Source organism: Oncorhynchus keta, chromosome 30, assembly GCF_023373465.1.
Source record: "Oncorhynchus keta strain PuntledgeMale-10-30-2019 chromosome 30, Oket_V2, whole genome shotgun sequence".
Lineage (NCBI taxonomy): Eukaryota > Metazoa > Chordata > Actinopteri > Salmoniformes > Salmonidae > Oncorhynchus > Oncorhynchus keta.
The window spans coordinates 53085160-53108581 of NC_068450.1; the positions used below are offsets into that span (position 1 = coordinate 53085160).

Consider the following 23422-nt stretch of genomic DNA (forward strand, 5'->3'; position numbering starts at 1 on the left):
AGTCACAGAGACAGGGAGGAATGTTCCCTGTCACCATTAGCAGTGACCTCTAACCCCTGACCTCCCAGAACAACCTCACAGGCTCTGGCAGGCTCAAGGTTTTGACATGTTGTTGTTGACTACCTAGACACAAGGGTTTCCCAAACTCGGTCCTGGGGCCCCAGTCTGTCCTCTACTCAACACTCGGCCTCAGAGACTCAAAGTGTAATTGCCCTAGCACTACATAGGTGATTCAAATAACCAACTCATCATCAAGCTTTGAATATTTGAAATCCGGTGTGTAGTGCTAGGGCAAAATAACTAAACGTACACCCAGAGGGTGAGGGGCCCCAGAGGGGCCCAGGACCGAGTTTGGGAAACCCTAACCTAGACCAAGGACAGGTACAGTCATTACAAAGCTTTAGTTCAAATACCTGTTTGAGAGGGATAACAATCACTGCTAGTCTAACTCTATGACAGAATGAGGCCCCAGTCTTAGGACTGACGGTGTGTACTGAGTTTTACCTTAGATGACGAGTGCTCTCTCTGTTTCTCCCTCCTACCGCTCTCTTTCACCTTCATTTTCTCACTCTTTTTTTATTCCACTCACCCCCTCGACCCGCTCTTTACCGAGCAAAGTATGAAAGCAGACCAATACCTGAAGCATTATAATGGGATTTCTATAACCGATTCAGGCAACGGTAAGACACACCATCCTTTTTTCAGATGGGTAAATATCCTAGGACATATGACAACGATGAAGCTGTTGTGTGAATCACACTAACAGAGTGGTTTATGAGCCTATAATGTCACAACCTGACTAAAACACAAGTCACTCTGTAAAAGTTTAAATCTGTTTTTGAAGAACTGGACTAGTCACATGAATTCTTTCGCTATGACACATAGTTATAGTGTTGTAGGAATGTCCCCGTGGGCACCGCAATAAGAATAACAACAATGGTGATTATTTAACCACAGTGATATTACCAACCTCCACCCATTTAACACAACGATGTCAAGACTGGCTTGTGATTTACAGCCCAGTACACGCTGAGTAAACCAAAAAAAGACATATCGCCATGAAAGCCAAACTTTAATGACATGCTCTTTTTCTCTTTTTTTTCTACTCGAGTCGTTTTCTTCTCTCCGTTTTCTTCTCTCTGTTTTCTTGTGGCACGGTGGTTCTTTGGCGGGTACTTTGGGCATGTTCCTACTTGAGCAGCTCGCCGCTTGCTGCTGTGTTTTGACTGGGGTTGTGCTGAAGAGGGTAAGCCAATAGTCATGGCCCTGTGCTAGCTGAGATGGCTAGCATGGATGGAGTCCTGCATTGGGTGGGTTGGGTGGACCTGGAAAGATCCGGAAGAATCTAGCTTTGTACAGGAGTGCAGTTCAGTGGCTGCCACAGACCAAGGGCTCTGTAATTTACTCCATTGTTGCTTCATGCCCGTCTTGATCATCTCGCTGGCTTGCTTAGATTGGGCACAGGGTGAACAGGCCCCACCCCTGCCATAAAAATACAAAATCCAACTTATTGAGCAGCGCCCTCTCTGCAATGTAATCAAACACAAGGCCAAACAGTTGGTACATGTACAATATCTGTGTCTGGTTAGCGTGAGCTCCTCTACTTTCCAGATGGTGCCGAGGTCCTGTGTTTGAGTTATGATCATGTTCCATTGCAGGCGAAATGCCAAGACTTGAGGAATCTGCCACATGCCTACTAAGCCATATCACAAACCCAGCAGATTCCTCCAGGTATACCGACCGCTAGCTAGCTCTGAAATACTAGTCCTGTGCAGTATTTGAACTAAAATGTCACTGAAGTCTCTGCTCGTAGTTGGGATTGAGTTTAACAAGAGATTTCTATCTGTAAATCCCCCAAATAAAGAGTTATGCATTGTAAGGCATTGATTGCTACAATGTCTACATATGACATTTTTGAGTAAACGGTGGTCAGAGATGAGTAAGGGAAGGGTTACTGTTAGGGTTAACCTCTCTTGGGTAGGGGGCAGTATTTTCACATCCGGATAAAAAGCGTGCCCAAAGTAAACTGCCTGTTACTCAGTCCCAGAAGCTAGGATGTGCATATAATTGGTAGATTCCCCCCTTCCCATAAGAAGTTAAGGTTTGCATTGAACCAGTCACAGCAGTTGAGAGGTTTGTAGAACCAATCACGGGATGACCACAGGGGTCACAATGTCAGACAGTGGTAAGCAGCAGTCGAGTAAAGCTGTCTCAATCAGGCCAGGTTAAAGGTCACCATGCAGGACAGGTTGAGACTGGCCCTAATGACCTACAGCTTTCAATCTCTTTCAATCAATGTTCCTTGTAGAGCTCAAGCCCTTTGTGTGTGTGTGTGTGTGTGTGTGTGTGTGTGTGTGTGTGTGTGTGTGTGTGTGTGTGCGTGCGTGCGTGCGTGCGTGCGTGCGTGCGTGCGTGTGTGCATGTTTGTGTTTGAGTGAGTGGAATTTCCTTTTTTTCCACATAAGAAATTACTGTAAGAACTTTACAATTACGTTAGAATGAATGACTCAAGCCAAAACAAATATTGACGTTCTGCCTCCCTCTGAAACGAACTGCCTCTTTTTTTCCTACCAACAATGGAGAAGCCGTCAAACTTTCTCTCTATGGAAGAATACAATGGTTGGAAAACAAATAGGCCCAGGAAAACCAATGCTTGGGGAAGACAATGTCAAAAGTTTCTTTTGTAATTTGAAGTAAGTAAGTAAAAGAAAAAGGGGTTTTCGTATTAGCTCCCCGCACTAGTTGAAAAGGAGTCGTCTGTTGAGAGTGAAAGTCAAAAAGGGTTCTCGTAGAGCAAGGGACTTGTAGGTCTACTCCTTATCATTTCTGTAGGCCTACTCCTTATCATTTCTGTAGGCCTGCTCCTGTTTCTTTCTGTATGTCCTACTCCTGTTTCTTTCTGTAGACCTACTCCTTATCATTTCTGTAGACCTACTCTTTATCATTTCTGTAGACCTACTCCTTATCATTTCTGTAGACCTACTCCTTATAATTTCTGTAGACCTACTCCTTATCATTTCTGTAGACCTAATCCTTATCATTTCTGTAGACCTACTCCTTATCATTTCTGTAGGCCTGCTCCTGTTTCTTTCTGTTGACCTACTCCTTATCATTTCTGTAGACCTACTCCTTATCATTTCTGTAGACCTACTCCTTCTCATTTCTGTAGACCTACTCCTTATCATTTCTGTAGACCTACTCCTTATCCTTTCTGTAGACCTACTCTTTATCATTTCTGTAGACCTACTCTTTATCATTTCTGTAGACCTACTCCTTATCATTTCTGTAGACCTACTCCTTATCATTTCTGTAGACCTACTCTTTATCATTTCTGTAGACCTACTCCTTATCATTTCTGTAGACCTACTCCTTATCATTTCTGTAGACCTACTCCTTATCATTTCTGTAGACCTACTCCTTATCATTTCTGTAGACCTACTCCTTATCATTTCTGTAGACCTACTCTTTATCATTTCTGTAGACCTACTCCTTATCATTTCTGTAGACCTACTCCTTATCATTTCTGTAGACCTACTCCTTATCATTTCTGTAGACCTACTCTTTATCATTTCTGTAGACCTACTCCTTATCATTTCTGTAGACCTACTCCTTATCATTTCTGTAGACCTACTCCTTATCATTTCCGTAGGCTTGCTCCTGTTTCTTTCTGTGGGTCCTACTCCTGTTTCTTTCTGTGGGTCCTACTCCTGTTTCTTTCTGTGGGTCCTACTCCTGTTTCTTTCTGTGGGTCCTACTCCTGTTTCTTTCTGTAGTCCTATTCCTGTTTTTCCCCGAGTAACAACAGAAGCAGCTGCATGATAAGAACAAGAAAAGAGCAGCAGGCAATAGGGCACTCTAGTCTACTATTACGTTGTTCTCTTTAGCAGACCTACACCAACCTGAAAGGTATCGGCTGGTCCATTACGTCCAGTTGAGTTGTTTTGATGCGTTTCCTTATTATTGAGAGATCAGATTGAGATTGGTGGGAACCGAGGGTATTAGGGGTTGTGTGGTTTTATAAGGGGGGTTTGGTGAATCATCACTTCTCGTTTCTGATGCATGAGTTCAACTTCTGTCGAGACGCGAGGAAACGGAGAGAAACTTCACCACTCTGAAGGACAGCTGTTATGTTTTCGCCCTTTTTTATAAACCTCCAGTGTTATTCAGCTGTCACTGAGTCACACACTCTGAAACTAACAACACCACAACAGAAGAGATAGTCTAGGAGGGGGGACGATTCCTTTATTTTCATTGAATACACTAAGGATGTATAATAGAGTTCTCCTTTTACAATGTGTCATGAGAACGGTGCGAGTTTACAACATAAATACCGCTAGGGACCCCCCTTCAAGTCAAAACTAGTCATTTTGGCTCCAACATTCTAACAGCCTAATAAATACATTTCATATATGCCATCGGAAAAATACTCCTTTGTTTGTGTTTTATGAAGGTCTTGGGTAACATTAGAATATGAAAAAAAAAAGGTTTTTCAAAGAACACCATCATTTTCATTTGTTTATGTTACTGTAGGCCATCTGTTGCCACATGCTCAAGTGTGGAGCTCATTAAACAGTGGTTATTCTTGGAAAAGGTGTATTGTGAAATAAAGCTCATCTCTTACATTTTGTAAGAGTTATTCGGAAATGTTAAGTGTTTTGGAAACTTCAGGACCTGCTCTTTCTTGATACTATATAGAAATGTCAAAATGTCTTACCAGCATATGACTCTGTAGGAGGATTTGAAGAAGTCCTCTTCAACTGGTTAGAACACAAATTATGTTTGTGATATCGAAATGCTAACAACATATGTGTCTTAAATATAATTATTTTGGAAAAGTTAAGGATGGAGGTGGGTCATGACTTTAAGAAATGGCATAGATATGTCAATTTGAAATTCATATTAAGTCAAAATGACTCACTTGGCTTGTCTAGTGTTAAAGGAATTTGTTAGAATTAGTGGTTAGAATTAGTGTAAGGGGCCCTCCCGAGTGGCGCAGCGGTCTAAGGCGCTGCATTGCAGTGCTTGAGACGTCACTACACCCCTTGGTTTGATCGGCCGTGACCGGGAGACCCATGGGGCAGCGCACAATTGGCCCAGCATCGTCCGGGTTAGGGGATGATTTGGCCGGCCTGGATTTCCTTGTCCCATTGTGCTCTAGTGACTTCTTGTGGCTGGCCGGGTGCCTTCAAGCTGACATGGTCACCAGTTGGATGGTGTTTCCTCCGACACATTGGTGCGGTTGGCTTCCTGGTTAAGCAAGCATTGCTGCATTGCAGGCTCAGGTTTTGGAGGATGCATGGATTTCGACCTTCGCCTCTCCCGAGTCCATAGGGGAGTTGCAGCGATGGGAGAACACCATAACTACCAATTGGGGAGAATTGTTTATATTTTTTATAATTAGTGTAAGGATTAGATTTGGGGTTTTGAATGGAAATACATTTTAGGTCCCCACAAGGATAGTAAAACGTGTGTGTGTGTGTGTGCGAGCGTTTGCTCAAGCGTCTGTGCTAGTATGTGTTAGTTGTGTGGCGCACAATGTGCCCTGGTTTGGCTGGGGTAGGCTGTCATTGTAAATAAGAATTTGTTCTTAACTGGCTTGCCTAGTTAAATACATTAAAGTGTGTGTGTGTGTGTGTGTGTGTGTGTGTGTGTGTGTGTGTGTGTGTGTGTGTGTGTGTGTGTGTGTGTGTGTGTGTGTGTGTGTGTGTGTGTGTGTGTGTGTGTGTGTGTGTGTGTGTGTGTGTGTGTGTGTGTGTGTGTGCGTGCGTGTGTGTGTGCGCAGTCAGTTGATCCACTCAGTCAGTTCTCAGGGGAAACCTGGTGAGCATGTTGAGTAATCTCCTTTATGTATACAGGAAGCTCTCTTTGTTCAGACTGAGTGGATCAACATAAGTCAGGCAGAATAGGAATGCCTCATTGATGCCTGGTGTCTCAGAGCAGCAAGGTGTCTGCTAACCTCCGCTCCAACCCTTCACCTCTGATCTAGCGCTGGCTCTCTCCCTGCTCTTCTGGCGAGAGACGGGGATTAGATGCAGGATGTTGGATGGTCATCCAGCTGGGCTGGATAGGACTGGACTGTGACTTTATTGTTCAGTTAGCGGCAGTTCTAATTGTGTCCCTCAGGTGATGACATGGCTCAGGAAGGGAATATCCATTTCCAACAGTCCACTTCCCTGAGTTTGTACAAACAGCTGAGTGTGTTCCTATGCAGAAGACTGTTGAATAAGAATGTGCATCAGGATACATACCTGCAATGATAATTCATAAGAGCAGCGATGATCTAGTGTTTCTGGGAGGAAAAATATGTTTCCTGACTATGGCTGTATCACATCCAGACATCCAGGCTGTATCACAACCGGCCGTGATTGGGAGTCCCATAGGGCGGTGCACAATTGACCCAGCATCGTCCGGGTTTGGCCGGTGTGGGCTGTCATTGTAAATAAGAATTTGTTCTTAACGGACTTTTCTAGTTAAATAAAGGTTCAATAGGGGCCTCCCGGGTGGCGCAGTGGTCTAAGGCGCTAGCTGTGCCACCAGAGACCCTGGGCTCCATCGCAGCCGGCCGTGACCGGGAGGCTCATGGGGCGATGCACAATTGCCCTAGCATCGTCCGGGTTAGAGAGGGCTTGGCCGGTAGGGATATCCTTGTCTCATCACACACTACCGACTCCTGTGGCGCAGTGCACGCTGACCAGGTCACTAGGGGTACGGTGTTTCCTCCGACACATTGGTGCGGCTGGCTTCCATGTTGGATGCGCGCTGTGTTAAGAAGCAGTGCAGCTTGACTTGGTTGGGTTGTGTTTCAGAGGACACATGGCTCTTGACCTTTGTCTCTCCCGAGCCCGTACAGGAGTTGTAGCGATGAGACAAGACAGAAACGACTAACAATTGGATACCACGAAAAAGGGGGTAAAATAAAAATTAATAAATAAAGGTTAAATAATATTATAAATGATAAAATAGGGCTGTGGCGGTCACAGTGTTGTCAGCCGGTGGTTGTCAAGCAAATAACTGTCGGTCTTAACTTAAACACATTTAGCATCTCCTGGCTTCCACACATAGCCTACAAGCCACGGATGCAGACCTCTGGAACATCTACATTTTAACAGCCCTGATTCAACTTCTTTTTTTTTAATAAGCAATGTTTGCCTCTTCGGATTTTCTGAGTTTCTGAGAAATGTTTTCTCAGTTTCTTCCATGAAGACTTCCTTCTGAAACTCAAACACAGGTCTAGGGTTACAAGGGTTGGAAACTTTCTGGTAAATGGGAATTTTGCTTAAATTCATCAAAAAAGGTTAGTTTATAACAGTGAACCTTTTTTTGTGGGAGACACATATGGCAATTCAATGGAATTGCAACCCTCTGCATGCACAGTGCATTCTTCCATCACATATACAGCTGATTCTCAAGATCTTGCACACTAATGAGATGCTATTAAGCCCACGGTACCACACTGTCTGAGCCAAGGACTACATGCTTTCTGGTAAGTTTTGATTACCATACTGGGTGGGGTGAATATATTTTATATGACATACATGATTTTTTGTTGACTAGTAAATAGTAGCCTAAAGAAAAGTGTGTTTAAATCATTTCTAACTTGTTGACAATATCTGCTAGTTAGTTTTTTCTACCATGTGGGTTTTAGCTTGCTTGAGCGTGCAAACTGAGGAGTTTTATTTCACCTTTTTCCATACGTTTCATTTTGAAACATTTATCTTACAAAGGAGTTGTTTAATCTAACGGCTTAACTATTTATCTGTACATGGAATTGTATTTGTTGTTTTTTTACTAATTTATTTCTCATCTTTACAGGAAAATTCCACGGTGTGGAGACATTTCACTGCAGCCAATGTAGAAGCAAAAGCTGTGTACATTTGCAAATACTGTGCCAAATCATATGAGAAGAATGCAACAAGATGCAGAATCATCTGGCCAAGTGCATAAAGTTCCCTCAGCGCTCACAACAATAAACCTCTGACAAAAGTCCCTCTACTTCTATTCGAGGTGAAAATGATGAATCAGACACCTTATCGATAGCAACAGCTCATGTTTTTTTTTGCTCAATGGAGGAACGTAGTCAGAGAAATGCTGATGAATTTCTTGCTTGAGCTATGTATGCAGCTGGTTCACATCTGATGCTCACAGACAATGTGTATTGGAAGAGATTTCTGAATGTTATTCGCCCAGCATACACCCCTCCAACCAGACATGCTTTATCTACTCATTTGCTGGATGCAGAGTTCAACAGAGTTCAAGTGAAGGTCGAGCAAATCATAGAGAAAGCAGACTGTATTGCAATCATCTCTGGTGGGTGGTCGAATGGTGGGCATGGAATAATTAACTACATCATCTCCACCCCTCAACTAGTATTCTTCAAGAGCACAGACACCAGGGACAACAGACACAACGGTCAATACATTGCAGATGAGCTGAAGGCAGTCACCAATGACCTTGGACCACTGAAGGTATTTGCACTGGTGACAGACAATGCTGCGAACATGAAGGCTGCTTGGTCTAAAGTGGAGGAGTCCTACCCTCATGTCACACCCATTGGCTGTGCTGCTCATGCATTGAATCTGCTCCTCAAGGACATCATGGCACTGAAAACAATGGATACACTCTACAAGAGAGCCAAGGAAATGGTTATGTATGTGAAGGGTCATGAAGTTATAGCAGCAATCTACCTCACCAAGCAAAGTGAGAAGAATAAGAGCACCACATTGAAGCTGCCCAGCCTCACCCGTTGGGCTGGTGTTGTAATCATGTTTGAAAGTCTCCAAGAGGGGAATGACTCTCTCCAAGAAATGGCCATATCACAGTCTCCCGATATGGACAGCCATCCTTGTTTGGGAACACACAAAGCACGCAACAGGCTAACCAAATACAATGGTTGAAGAATTGGTGGCCATCCGGGCAAATGTGAGTCTTTGTGAGCCTGACAACGAGCCATCCTCAACAAGGCTGGAAAGTGACAGTGAAGATGGGGCCTCAGAGTCTGATGTTCAAGAGGTGGACATTGAGGAGGTCCAGGGAGAAGACACGGAATCCTGAGAGGAAGACAACCAAAGCTTTAGTTTCTAGACTATTTTTTAGATCATTTTACAGATGTATGTTGAAACCGTTTTTTTGAGAGATGCAATGGATCATTGGGATCGTTCAATATTCCTTTTCTTTTGTGGTTCTGTGAACTCATCCCATGTGAAGAGTCAACTCATTCAATTAAAGTTCAATTCGTTACTAAATGTTTAACTAAAATGTTTATTTTTATTTTTATTTATATTGGAAGGATTTAATCATTTGCAATTTTATAAGGTAAAAGGTTTATGTGTCTGTCTCCAAATGATATGGTAAATATTTCCAAAGCTAAACAACACCTACATTTAAATTGTATTAATATCAATTCCCATATAATCCCATTAATTCCCACGGGAAGTTTCCACCTCTGAATATTCCCCAAAATGTGCAAACCTACTCAGTTCATCCTTTATTTGAGATTTAAAGGCCTAATATTTGACAATGTGTCATGAGCAAACATGAGCCTCGAGCCTGTCTGTTCTTCCAATGACACAAAATGACGGAACAGTTTCACCCACTGTCATGGCACGGACCACTAAACATGTTGCACCGGACTGCACGTATCCCCTGAATGACTGTGTACAGTACACTTCGAGCTCACCTGACACATCGTCAAGACACAGGGAAGTGATTTGGATTAACATCATGGTGGTGGAAAATTACTGGCAGGCATTCCCCTCCCCCCCGGAGTTGTGAATGGACATTTACATAGGCAGAGCCCCACGTGGGCTCTTAGAATAAAGAGGTGGAGAAGTAGAAATCTGTCAGGAAGGTAAGAAGTAAAACATAACAAACCAGCCTGCATGTCTTGTCAGAATCCAATGTTTGTTCTACCCTCTTCCACCTCTCTCTCGTTCGCTCTCTTTGTTTGTCACTCTCTTTTGCTCCCTCTCCCTTTTCTCCCTCTCCCCCTATCTCACTCTCTCTCTTCCATTCTCGCTCTCTCTTTTTCTCTGTCTTTCTTTCTCTCCCTTATCAAATATTTGCACCTCTTTCGCCCTATTCTGCTCGGTCTAACTAACGTCTTTGAAGTGAACACACTGACACTGAAAAACCTGTCGGAGCAGATTACAGAATTCCCCAGTGGAGTGTGATAGCTGTTTCCCGACATAGCGTTAATCTGTGTAATCACAGTCATAATTCATGGGGAAATGTACTTCTGTGGAAATAAAACAGTATGGGCTTGTTGGGCAAAGATAATAGTTTATATTTCACTACCAAGCTTGTGTAAATGTATTGCGGTTCCCTGGTCTTGTTGCAGTACTATATCTCTTTTAAAAAGCAGAAATGTGAATTTTGGCTACCAATTTCCTCCTTTGCAAGAGTTGTGCAAAACAAACTTGAGGCAAACTTGAAGTAGAGAAAATAACTCCAGCAGCGACAATATGTGCAATGTAAGAAGTGACTGATGGATACTTAGAATGTCTGTTCTGCCAGAGAGAAACGCTTGCTTTTGCTCGGGCCACCGCTTCCTCAGCAGAATCACTCTGGACACCTGGTCATGTCCGCTCTCCACTCTTCTCTTCCTGTCTTCCGCAAACTCTACGCCCTCCTCAGTTTAATGTTCCCTTCAGACCAAGTCAGAGTCGTACTGTGCTGTGCTGTAGTGTCGTGGGGTGGGTTTTATCGGCGCAGCAGCGAGCGAGGCACACAGGAAGAGATAGGGCTCTCTTTCCTCTTGGCAGCCGTGGGTCCCCAGGGGAGGCATGATTGCGTGAGAGCAGGGCCCGGGATCTGTCAGTGGAGCAGGGGCTGGGGAGGGGGGCGAGGAGGTGGGTGCGGTCTCTCAATCAGTTCGCTCTCTCTCTCTGCCTCTCAAGGTCTCCTGTGTTAGTGCTGGGAAGACACATAGACGAGGTGTCCTTGTCTGTCAGCAAACCTCAAGAACACACACGTGAATGCACACACACACACACACAGCGCAACACAGGGTGTTGATGTCAGAAATCCAGGAGGCCCTTTTCAGCAGGGGTACTTGGTGTTGCTGGGATGTGGCGACAGGGAGGGTGTGTGTGAGGAGGGGTGTGTGTTCATTTCCAGTGCTCCCTTCTTCTTCGTCTTCTTCCTCTTCAGCTTCCTCAAGGACAGGTCCTGTTGGCTCTCACTGGAGGATGAGCGTTTTCCCAAAGGAAAACACACACTTAGAGGGAGAGACTGAGAGGGGGAGGGAGAGAGAGCGAGGGAGAGGGAGGGAGAGAGATATTACAGGCCTTTATTTTAGCTGGCGCGTCATCGTTCTGCTTGACACATTGAGCACCACCGCCACCACCATATCAAATGACAAGGGTCTGTAAGGACAGATCCAGTGGCAGAGAATGAGGCAGGAGTGTCCATGGGCCTGGTTGGCTGGCCTTGACGTTGAGACAAACTGTCGCCAGCGTTTTATCACTCAGTTACTTTAGCCCCTGTTGATTGGTGCAGGCATCCCCTGGCTGTGGTTACGGGATGGTATGGGGACCCAAATGATTACTCAGGACACCTCCTATAACGAGACCATTACATTACCCAGATGCATATCAGATGTACTGCTACGTTTCAAATGGCGCCCTATTCCCTACGTAGTGCACTGCATGGTGTCATTTGGGACGTAGCCCCAGAGATGTGTTTTAGTTTATTGGAGATGATGAATCCTTTTCTTTGTCTTTTGATATGAAGATTAAACAGACACTTTTAACTCTTTACACTCGTGGGAACTGGCCTATATGGATAAGGTTCAAATGAAACGTTTCCTACAAAAGAAATATACATAAGCGCGGAAGCAATTATAAGGGACGAGATTGAAGGTTATGGGGAAATTATTATTGTGTGTTTTGTGATATGGAATGTGATGTTCACATTTGGACTGGTGTTTGGGTTCGCTTGTATGACATCAAAGCGGTCTTTCTTGTGATCCTCAACGTCTCCTCTTTTAAAATACGTCGAGCCCTTTTCATTTACCGCATTTTCCCCTCACGCAGACGGCGAAACATCAGCAAACGTTGCCCAATTAGCAGGAGGGATGGCGGCAGCTCCCTGTCGCGTGCAGTGCTCAGAGTTCCGAGTGGCTGTCAGTCAAAACCCATACGGCGCTGTGACGCGCAGAGCTGTGACGCTCTTAGGCGCTTATCAGTGTCCAAATCGGCCATTTTCAACCCGTATTCGGGTAAGAGTGTAAAGGGCTACGACAAGCTGGACGAGAATGAGTGGGTCGGGCAGAGAACATGAAGATGTATTTACACGTAAGCAGCCAGAGCCAGGCCTCGGTAGGCCTGCAGACATGGCATTAGTGTGTGTGTGTGTGTGTGTGTTTCTGCATAACCACTCAAGGTTAACCATTAACCAGGCTAAACCAAAACCAAAAACCCAAACCTTAAACCCTAACCAACAACCATAACCTCATCTCAACCTCTCTCTCACCCCAGTGGTGAACACCAGTCGTCTGTGGTCCCGTGTAGTTCAGTTAGTGGAGCACGGCGCTTGTGACTACCGGGGTTGTGGGATCAATTCCCGCTGGGGACCAGTATGAAAAGAATATGAAAAAGCATCTGTTAAAATGACAAGACTGTCTATGAAGGCTCATGACTATTGTGCTATAAGTGACTCAATAATGCACATGTCTTCATTTCCTGCCTTGATTAAGACGTCCTACATACCGGATATTTGATTCTCTCAAACTGCTATGATCTTTTGAACAAAGACGTACGCCGTGAACGTGAGCTGTGGGCAATCTGACAAACGAATACACACACTCCATGCAGGTGCCTTACAGTACAGTTAAGTCTACCCTATCATACTGTAACCAGACAGGACAGGCTTCGTTCCACTGTGTAGCAATTACACAAACCCTCCATTTTTATTTATATATTTGCCTGCGGCGGGCCGGCGGGCGGGCACGGAGAAGGGCTAGTGCGAGCAGTTCTCCAACATGTCTGTGCGGGGAAGGCGCAGGCCCCGCTTTCAAGTACCGCCCCAAGTATGTAAACAGGATACCCTGCGCCGCCGGAGAAGAAAGGCAAGGCATGGAATCATTCAAAGTTAAAAGACAAAACTGGGGGCCTAGAAAAAAGCCGCATCTCCTTCTCTACCTCCCCTCCTCTCCTCCCTCGTTCTTTTTGTCTGTATTACTACTGGACATGAGGTATCAACCCCCGTGCTCCTCTTGCAACAGAGTGAAGCTAATTGCTGGTTTTAATTACGTTCTGTTTGCGTTCCCCTATGGGCCCTGGTGGAAAGTAGTGTACTATGTAGGGAATAGGGTGACATTTTGGATATGTTTCTGTCTCTTTTTTTTTTTTTACTACTAATTCATGCAGCAGCTGAGAGAGACGGAATCTTCTTGAATCAATAAATGCACAGCTGTTCCACAATTGTAAGCCCGAGTAGAAACATATTTAGACTCGTGTTTATTTTTAGGGGGAGCAATTTAGAAATACCAAATAAAACAGTTTGGGAATGTGTCACGTGTTGCATTCCTGAAGCAACAGAAATAGATTGCGGAGTAGTCCTTGAATACATTTTACTGTAAGTCTAAATTGGTGTGAATGGTTGTTATATGCATATGACATGTCGTTAAACATACTGTATGTGTGTAATTCATGGATTGGTTTGCATACGGTTTACTTGGTTTGCATACCTTCACTGTATGTCGAGCTTTGTGCTTACACAACGTGTGCTTCTCGTAAAAATAGGTTTCCCTTTTGTGCAATGTGCAGCACTTCCTGGTGAATTGAAGCTGGTGTGATTCTCTGTTGAACACGGTCAATCAGTCACCTCCATAATGCATGGTTTGTTTTCTCTCCAGTCACTTACTGTATGCAAAACTCAAACAGCAAAAACAAACAGTTCATTGACACAAAGGCGCCGGTCGATATGGGTCAGGTGTTGGACTGCTGGAGAGTAGGGTTACTGCGCTCTCTCTCTCTCTCTCTCTCTCTCTCTCTCTCTCTCTCTCTCTCTCTCTCTCTCTCTCTCTCTCTCTCTCTCTCTCTCTCTCTCTCTCTCTCTCTCTCCCACAAAGGCGCCGGTCGATATGGGTCAGGTGTTGGACTGCTGGAGAGTAGGGTTACTGCGCTCTCTCTCTCTCTCTCTCTTTCTCTCCCTCTCTCTCTCTCTCTCTCTCTCTCTCTCTCTCTCTCTCTCTCTCTCTCAATTCTATTCATGGGGCTTTATTGGCATGGGAGACATACGTTTACATTGCCAAAGTAAGTGAGTGCGTCGTCCCCCAACTCCCCCAACCGATTGGTTCCTTTATCTCTGACTCTGGCTACTTCCCAAGACCCTGCGTGCAAGGACAAATCTATAGTCTGGCTCTAGTGGAACTAAATGTCTTCAGATTAAGATAGTATCCATACTGAATATCTGGAGCGTTTTATTTTCTACCCCCCCCTCTCTTTCAATCTTCCGTCTTTTCACCTCACCCCTCCTCAACCCTCTTCTCTCGTCACGTCTTTCTCACTTTCTCTCTCTGCCTCTCTCCCCCTCGGAGCAAAAACAAACATGACTCTTTGGCACGGACTTGACTGTGGAGGCAAGGCTGTGTCCGAGGAATCTTCCACTTCCAGATGTGTGCTCACTGCTCGCCGGGGTTTTATTTCACTTTAAGATCTATGTGGTTTCCTCACTGTCTCGTCTCCTCTTATTTTATTTCCCCCTGTTTCATTTAAAGTGCTGAATGAATAGAAAGCCAGCAGCATCCCACTGCTAGTTTGCTTCTGAAGCTAAGCAGGGTTGGTCCCTGGATGGGAGACCAGATGCTGCTGGAAGTGGTGTTGGAAGGCCAATAGGAGGCACTCTTTCATCTGGTCTATAAAAAAAATATCCCACTACCCCAGGGCAGTGTTTGGAGACATTGCCCTGCATCGGGTGTTGTCTTTTGGATGGGATGTTAATTTGGTTGCGCTGACTCTCTGTGGTCACTAAAGATCCCATGGCACTTCTTGGAAGAGTAGGGGTGTTAACCTGGGCTAAATTCCATGTTCACCTAATCATCCTCCAGCTTACAATTGGCTCATTTTTCCTCTCCCCTGTAACTATTCCCCAGGTTGTTGCTGCAAATGAGAATGTGTCCTCAGTCAACTTACTTGGTATAATAAGGGTTTAAAAAAAAATAACTCCTAGCTAATTCTTATTCTTGGAGACCATACAATCCCATCGAGTAGTCATGCGATTCAATGCCTTATGTGATGTCTGTCCAAGTGATTTAGACTTGCGCAAGTCATGTATTACCACATGTATTTAGCCCAGTGTAAAGAGGAAAGGCCATTGTGGTCTGACCAAAGACTCTAGTTAATGAGGTACATGTGTGTCCATGGAGACATGGGAGAGTTGCTGTGATCTATGTCTGTTTAACATAGCGGCCTGTGATGCATCATCCTTTGATACGTAGCACAACATACAACTTTATTGTTCGTCGAAACGGAAACGGATACGTGCGGTCTGTTGTCATCATGAAACCATTGAGGCGGTTAGAGAAGAGAGTCACATTTGATGATATGAATTGAATATGTATGTTTCGTGTATTTTTTCACATTTTCTTTATGTCCTCCGTTGTGCTCTCCGTTGGTTCCATTCTCTGCAACAACAGGTACGCCTTTGTCAACGAATAACACACACACACGGTCATAGGAGAGGACAGGGGGAAGTGGAGGAGAGGAGAGGAGAGGGAAGAGGTGGAGGAGAGGAGAGGAGAGGAGAGGAGAGGAGAGGAGAGGGAAGTGGTGGAGGAGAGGAGAGGAGAGGAGAGGGGGAAGTGGAGGAGAGGAGAGGAGAGGGGGAAGTGGAGGAGAGGAGAGGAGAGGGAAGTGGTGGAGGAGAGGAGGGAGAGGAGGGGAGGAGAGGAGAGGAGAGGAGAGGAGGAAGTGGAGGAGAGGAGAGGGGGAAGTAGAGGAGAGGAGAGGAGAGGAGAAGTGGTGGAGGAGAGGAGAGGGAGAGGGGGAGAGGAGGAGGGAGAGGAGAGGAGAGGAGGAGAGGGAAGTGGTGGAGGAGAGGAGAGGAGAGGGGGAAGTGGAGGAGAGGAGAGGAGAGGAGAGGAGCGGAGAGGAGAGGAGAGGAGAGGAGAGGAGAGGAGAGGAGAGGAGAGGAGAGGAGAGGAGAGGTGAGGTCAGTCATCCAGAAACGGAATAAACATCCCAGCAGCTGCTTCATTAGTCTATAGCCAACAATAATTTTCCATGGCTCCCTCCGCCACCATGGCAACCTGTTGTGTGGCACACACACCCCACACACTCACACGTGCACACACACACACACACACACACACACACACACACACACACACACACACACACACACACACACACACACACACACACACACACACACACACACACACACACACACACACACACACACATCCCCTCCAGTCATTGTGGCATGCAAAAGCAGTCGGCCACTCAGGTTATATCTCCATCTCTTCTTCTCTCTTTCTCTATCGTTCCCTTCATATTCCTCTCTGTCTCTCTCTTCCTCTCTCTCATCCTCTTCCTCTGCTTTCGATTGGATTCATCACATCAAGGCATCACTTCCTATTTCCATGTTATTGAACTCTGCTCCAAGAAGACAGGGGTGGCTGGGTGGGAGGGTGATTAGGGCCTAGCTGCTAAAAACAGTCCACCGTGTTAGATCCCATTCACTACCTTCTTCCCTGAGAGGAGACCCGGGGGGGGGAGGTGGGATGGAGAAACGAATGGAGGAGAAAAGGGAGTATGTGCAGTATGTAGATTACTATTTGCATTCCCACACTGTGTTTAAAACAGGCTGGATATGAATGCCGGGAAATCTGGAGCAAGAAGGCCTTATGAAGTCATGTGTGGCTCAGTTGGTAGATCATGGCACTAGCAATGGTTGTGGGTTCGATTCCTGCCGGTGCCACTCATATGTAAAATGTAAGCATGCATGACTCTCAACCGGTTCGGATTAAAGTGTCTGCTAAATGGTGTACGTTGTAGTTATATATGATGGTCTTTCGAAAGGAGAGGAATGAGAAGCCTATACTGTGAGATCTCCCCAAGGAGATGTGGCTGTGGAGTCAGACGCAGGAGAAACAAGTTCCAAAGTAAAGGGTGTTTTATTTAACTGGCTCAAAAAAACAACAGGACACCGGACTAGAGTAGTAGCCACAGTAGTAAAAGAAGGAAAAAGGATCGGGGGCAGCTAGTAGACCGGCGACGACGACCGCCGAGCGCCGCCCTGAAAAGGGAGAGGAGCCAAGTCGTGGCTTACACTTTTTTTTTTAAAACGATGCTATCTCGAACCCAAAAAAGTGTTCTTCGGCTGTCCCCATAGGAGATCCCTTTGTAGAACACTTTTTTGTACTACCATTTCCACAAAGGTTTCTACATGGAACCCAAAAGGGTTCGACCTGGATCCAAAAAGGGTTCTCCTAAGGGGACAGCCAAATCACCTTTTAGGAACCCTTTTTTCCCTAAGATTGTACAGTTGTCTGTAAACACAATCACAATCACTCCCAGAGTGCCTCCTATGAGGTCCATGGTAGCCTGAGGAACACGTCATTGGTTATGTCTATGTTTGACACTGTCATAGAAATGACGAATGGCCACCTGCTTCCGGTTGTTGAATGACCCAGTTTGTGGCTTAACCTTTCACTGCAGTGGGCTAAACTAGGGCCACACAGAGTGATTCTTAGTAGTCTTAAACAAGTCTACTTTGAAACAGAAGTATACACCTCACACACATGGTTGTGGGCTTAAAAAAACAAGACACCTGTACCATGTCCGATATAGAGTTGAAATGTATTACATTTTGAGTTTGCATCCCAATATTACACTTTATATACACCACAGACTGTTTCAAGACTGAAATATAACAAAAAACTTTTGACATAGAAACAGCCGATTTTCATTAGGTTCTTTGAAATAATCTTGATTAATTATCAAATTAGGAAAAAGATTGATAACATTCCACACATGAGGCCAAAGAGGCCTGCTACACATCAACCAACATCACACTTCCTGGTTTTAATCAATATGTGTTGTTGTCGGGAATCTGATTGGGAATGAATGGACAACTGGATATGATGAATGTTGAATTGAATTGAATCATCTTTCTTGAGAGGGTAAACTGTCACGACAGAAGTTACATCCTTCAGCTGCTGGTCTACACTGTGCTATGTTCTGTTACCTCGACCTTATCCAAGCCCTCTTGTTTTATGTAACCACCACTACAAACCAGGAAACCGGTGTGTGAGGAAATAAGTACGGATAAGTATGCTGCTTTTGGAGGATGGAATGTTCTATGGAGTAGATTTGACAAGACCGTTAGCTGTGTTTAATGTGTTGTGTACACACACACACACACACACACACACACACACACACACACACACACACACACACACACACACACACACACACACACACACACACACACACACACAGGTGCGTGTGCGTTTGCGTGTGCGTGTGCAGGTTCACTGCGTGTCAGTGTTCTGGTTCACTGCGTCAGCTGCAGCTGTGCTGTGGCTACAGGCTTCACACACACACACACACACACACACACACACACACACACACACACACACACACACACACACACACACACACACACACACACACACACACACACACACACACACACACACACACACACACACACACAGCTGTTTCAGCCCCATTGACTTTATGGATAGCTATTAACAACCTGTTGCATTTCTCAATACACCTGCTTGTCAAACATCTCATTCCAAAATCATGGGTATTAATATGGAGTTGGTCCCCCCTTTGCTCATATAACAGCCTCCACTCTTCTGGGAAGGCTTTCCACTAGATGTTGGAACATTGCTGCGGGGAGTTTCTTCCATTCAGCCACAAGAGCATTAGTGAGGTCGACTGATGTTGGTCGATTAGGCATGGCTCGCAGTCGGCGTTCCAAATCATCCCCGCGGTGTTCAATGTGGTTGAGGTCAGGGCTTTGTGCAGGCCAGTCAAGTTCTTCCACACCAATCTCGACAAACCATTTCTGTATGGACTTCGTGCATGAGGGCATTGTCATGCTAAATCTGGAAAGGGCCTTCCCCAAACTGTTGCCACAAAGTTGGAAGCACAGGGTCGTCTAGAATGTCATTGTATGCTATAGCATTAAGAATTCCCTTCACTGGAACTAAGGAGCCTAGTCCGAACCATGAAAAACTGCCCCAGACCATTATTTCTCATCCACCAAACTGTACAGATGGCACTATGCATTGGGGCAGGTAGCGTTCTCCTGGCATCTGCCAAACCCAGATTCGTCCATCAGACTGCCAGATGGTGAAGCGTGATTCATCACTCCAGAGAGCGTGTTTCCACTGCTCCAGAGTCCAATAGCGGCAAGCTTTACACCACTCCAGACGATGCTTGGCATTGTGCATGGTGATGGTAGCGTTGTGTGCGGCTGCTCGGCTATGTAAACCCATTTCATAACGAACAGTTATTGTGCTGACGTTGCTTCGAGAGGCGGTTTGGAACTCGGCAGTGAGTCTTGCAACCGAGGGCAAACGATTTTTACGCGCCTCAGCACTCGCCGGTCCCGTTCTCGGGAGCTTGTGTGACCTAACACTACGCAGCCGAGCCGTTGTTGCTCCTCGTGGTTTCCACAATAACACAACTTACTGGTGACCGGGGCAGTTCTAGCAGTGCAGACCAACTGATTTGTTGGAAAGGTGGCATCCATTGACGGTGCCACTTTGAAAGTCACTGAGCTCTTCAGTAAGCCCATTCTAATGCCAGTGTTTGTCTATGGAGATTGCATGTCTGTGTGCCCGATTTTATACACTTGTCAGCAACGGGTGAAGCTGAAATAGCCGAATCCGCTAAGTTGAAGGGGTGTCCACATACTCTTGTATATATAGTGTATCTATAGTGCGTCTATAGTGTGTCTATAGTTGTTAAGACTTCCATCGAAGTCGGCTCCTCTCCTTGTTTGGGCGGCGTTCGGCGGTCGACGTCACCGGCTTTCTAGCCATCGCTGCTCCATTTTTCATTTATCCATTTGTTTTGTCTTGTTCCCTGCACACCTGGTTTTCATTCCCAATCACACATAATGTATTTATTCCTCTGTTCCCCCTCATGTCTTTGTGTGAAATTGTTTGTTTGTTACGTTGGATATGAATAATGTGTGCCTATTATCACCCATCTCTGCTCTCCTGTACCTGACTTACCTTCAACCAGTAGCGCACACCGTGACAATAGTGTGTCTATAGTGTCTATATAGTGTATCTCTATAGTGTGTCTATAGTGTGTCTCTATAGTGTGTCTATATATAGTTTATAGTGTGTCTATAGTGTGTCTCTATATAGTGTGTCTATAGTGTGTCTATAGTGTGTCTGTATAGTGTGTCTCTATAGTGTGTCTATAGTGTGTCTCTATATAGTGTGTCTATAGTGTGTCTATAGTGTGTCTGTATAGTGTGTCTCTATATAGTGTGTCTCTATAGTTTGTCTCTATAGTGTGTCTCTATAGTGTGTCTATATAGTCTGTCTATAGATTGTCTCTATATGTGTCTATACAGTGTGTCTCTATAGTGTGTCTATATAGTGTGTCTTTATATAGTGTGTCTCTATATAGTGTGTCTCCATAGTTTGTCTCTATAGTGTGTCTCTATAGTGTGTCTATATAGTCTGTCTATAGATTGTCTCTATATGTGTCTATATAGTGTATCTTTAGTGTGTCTATAGTGTGTCTATATAGTGTATCTATAGTTTGTCTCTATAGTGTGTCTATAGTGTATCTGTATAGGGTGTCTCTATAGTGTGTCTGTAGTGTGTCTATATAGTGTGTCTCAATATAGTGTGTCTATATGTGTCTATATAGTGTTTCTATATAGTGTGTCTATAGTGTGTCTCTATAGTGTCTCTATATAGTGTGCCTCTATAGTGTGTCTCTATATAGTTTGTCTATAGTGTGTCTATATAGTGTTTCTATAGTGTGTCTATATAGTGTGCCTCTATAGTGTGTCTATAGTGTGTCTATATAGTGTGTCTTTATATAGTGTGTCTATAGTCTCTATATAGTATGCATGCCTCTTTAGTGTGTCTATAGTGTGTGTCTATAGTGTGTCTATAGTGTATCTCTATATAGTATCTCTATAGTGTATCTCTATAGTGTATTTATAGTGTATCTACAGATGAAGCCACTTGAAGCTACTATATGTGGATCATAGAATAAAATCCAAGCCCTTTCTATGGATTCTATTTCTATGATATGGATCCCTATTTCTACGTTCGACCATTTGCCTTGACATGGCCTTTTTTCCTTCCGTTTCCTTGCTTCTGTCATTTGAGTATTGTATAAGAAAGAGTATGACACATCATTAGAATATTGTATAAGAAAATATGTCATGGACCTTTCTGATGCAGTGTGATAGCTGTGAAGTTTGAAACGTAGTCAAATGTATGAGTCACCACACCACCAGGGAAAGTCCCTCAGAAGCCCGCATGCAGCCACCTCTATCCAGCAGTGTCACTAGAGAGAGTGCCATGCTTACCACAGGGCCATGCAGCCACCTCTACCCAACAATGTCACTAGAGAGAGTGGAATGCTTACCACAGGCCCAGCCTGGTACCACTACAACAGAGCACTATGCCCTACTATTCGTCTTTCTATTGTCTCTGTTTCACATCCTCCTCTCTTTGCCTGAAAGTAGACACTTCATATTTTTGTGTAATGACAATTTCAGGGGAATCCAAATCAGTGATGACATTGCTTCAGACTTGTAGAGTTGCAAATTGGAAATTTTGTCCATCTCTGTCTGTGGGAGGTAGGTAAAGCTTAGCGTTTGACATGCGTGGATTTTTCCCCTCCATGCTGATCAAGGTCTGAAATCACCTACTGACTCACGTCACAGTAAGCACGGTATCAACACCCACCGCACTGATGCCTATGGGAACGTTACCTCACCTTTACCCATGGCAAAATTAAAAGTGTATCAAAAATATTTTGAAACTCCCCTGTGAGTGCTAATTTGAAATGCAGTTAGCATGCCCTGAGGTTGAGAGAACGTGAGCTTACATTTATGAATGAACCAGAGGAGTACATTCTCAGTTTGGAGAGCAATAATACCTCACACCTTTTTTTAATATAGAATAACAAACGAGCCACACCTTGTCCTTGCTTTAACTGTCGTGATACAACAACATGAATTCGTCTCGTCGGCCGTGAAAGCCTCTCACAATGTGCTTCGGTGACTTCAAAATGGCCGAAGCTTAAGAAGAGGAAGTACAGTATGTGATGAACTGCTTGGTCAGAGAAGCGTGGGTCGACACTGTCCTGCACATGCTGCTGCTGCTATATAAACCGAGAGCAGATGGCTGTCAAACACGGAAGTGTTGGCGCTGTGCAGAGCAGAACCGATGCAGTTCAGTTAGATCAGTCACTGTGTACTCCTGTTCTCGATTTCACAATCTCCGGAGTAGCTCTGTTGTCCCCAGGTGTTTATTAATTTTTTTTCTCTCTCTCTCTCTCTCTCTCTCTCTCTCTCTCTCTCTCTCTCTCTCTCTCTATGGGTCTCTCTCTCAGGTGTTGGACTGCTGGAGAGTAGGGTTACTCTCTCTCTCTCTCTCTCTCTCTCTCTCTCTCTCTCTCTCTCTCGTCTCTCTCTCTCTCTCTCTCTCTCTCTCTCTCTCTCTCTCTCTCTCTCTCTCTCTCTCTCTCTCTCTCGATATGGGTCGGTCGATATGGTCGGTCGATATGGGTCAGGTGTTGGACTGCTGGAGAGTAGGGTTACTGCGCTCTCTCTCTCTCTCTCTCTCTCTCTCTCTCTCTCTCTCTCTCTCTCTCTCTCTCTCTCTCTCTCTCCTTCTCTCTCTCGTCTCATTGCCACAGCGGCTTGAAATGTCTTTTGTATACTTTGTGTTCTTAGCACCGGCGTCCTTCCTGGCCGTGACGCTGAGTGACACTGCCTGGCCCTCTATCAGTTGCCAGCTTGAACTCACACCTGGCTGGTGCAGACCTGGGTTCATCAACGAGTCAGTGTTTCTAATGCTGGTGCTTCTAATACTAGTACAACATCTAGTGTTTGCTCTAGCCTGCCTGGAGCCTGCCTGGAGTTTCAGATGGAAGGGGTTTGCAGTTTGGGACTACTCTATTTGTCCATTCAGCCAGGCAAGCGCAATCAAGCACAGATAAAGTATCTGAAATAATTTCAAATAGTAATTGAACCCAGGTCCCCTGGTGTACATGTGCATGCTAGAGTTGAGCTGGGTTATTTGGGCTAGGAGGGTTAGGTTGGAGATAGAGAGGAGAAGTACAGTAAAACATGTCTGCTCGGCCCGCTCTCCTGTCCAAGCAAGGAAATGAGGAACTATGTTCACTTACGCTAATAGAGTGGCAATTGCGTCGTTGTATTGCCTGTAACAACCCAGAAAAACAAATGTAGT

The 23422-nt window shown here is 44.9% G+C and overlaps 1 protein-coding gene and 1 long non-coding RNA gene across 2 annotated transcripts in view; one reads left to right on the plus strand and one right to left on the minus strand.

Moving 5' to 3' along the window:
* The window catches only part of LOC118363708 (aryl hydrocarbon receptor-like), a 76274-nt gene that overhangs the window by 13125 nt on the left and 39727 nt on the right, over nt 1-23422 (plus strand). The gene's annotated exons all lie outside the window — the stretch shown is intronic.
* Nucleotides 2429-3996, minus strand: LOC127914016 (uncharacterized). The gene is made up of 3 exons (XR_008087613.1): nt 3532-3996; nt 3436-3483; nt 2429-3267 (listed from the first exon to the last, which is right to left on the minus strand). It is a non-coding gene; the product is annotated as an uncharacterized LOC127914016 (long non-coding RNA).